We start from the raw sequence: 516 nt of genomic DNA on the forward strand, positions 1-516 counted from the left end.
CAAAGAAGAATTGATGCTTTTGAGTTGTGGTGGTGGCGAAGAATGTTTAAAGTGCCATGGACTACTAAAAGAATGAACAAATCTCTCCTAGAGGAAGTGCAGCCGGAATGCTCCCTTGAAGTGAGAATGGCCAGACTTTGTTTCACATATTTTGGTCATGTTATCAGAAGGGACCATTCCCTGGAGAAGGATGTCATGCTTGGTAAGGTGGAGGGTTGACGAAAGAGGGGAAAGCCCACAACGAGATGGACTGACACACTGGCTGCAGAGACGAGCTCAAGTATAGCAGGGATCTCAGACCTGGTGCGGGAACAGGCAGTGTTTCGTTCTGCTGTGCATAGCGTCGCTATGAGTTGAAGACAACTCGATGGCACCTAACAACAACAACAACAAACAGTTAATGTGCAGGCCTGATGACTGAAATGCTGGAGGTTCTTTCTAGTCCACCCAAAGATGCCTCATGAGACAAACTTGACTATACACTTCTGGAAAATCAGCCAATAAAAGCCCTATGGA

The sequence above is a fragment of the Orycteropus afer genome, unplaced genomic scaffold (genome assembly GCF_000298275.1).
Source record: "Orycteropus afer afer isolate SDZICR_OR568_19922 unplaced genomic scaffold, OryAfe1.0 scaffold00628, whole genome shotgun sequence".
Taxonomy (NCBI): domain Eukaryota; kingdom Metazoa; phylum Chordata; class Mammalia; order Tubulidentata; family Orycteropodidae; genus Orycteropus; species Orycteropus afer.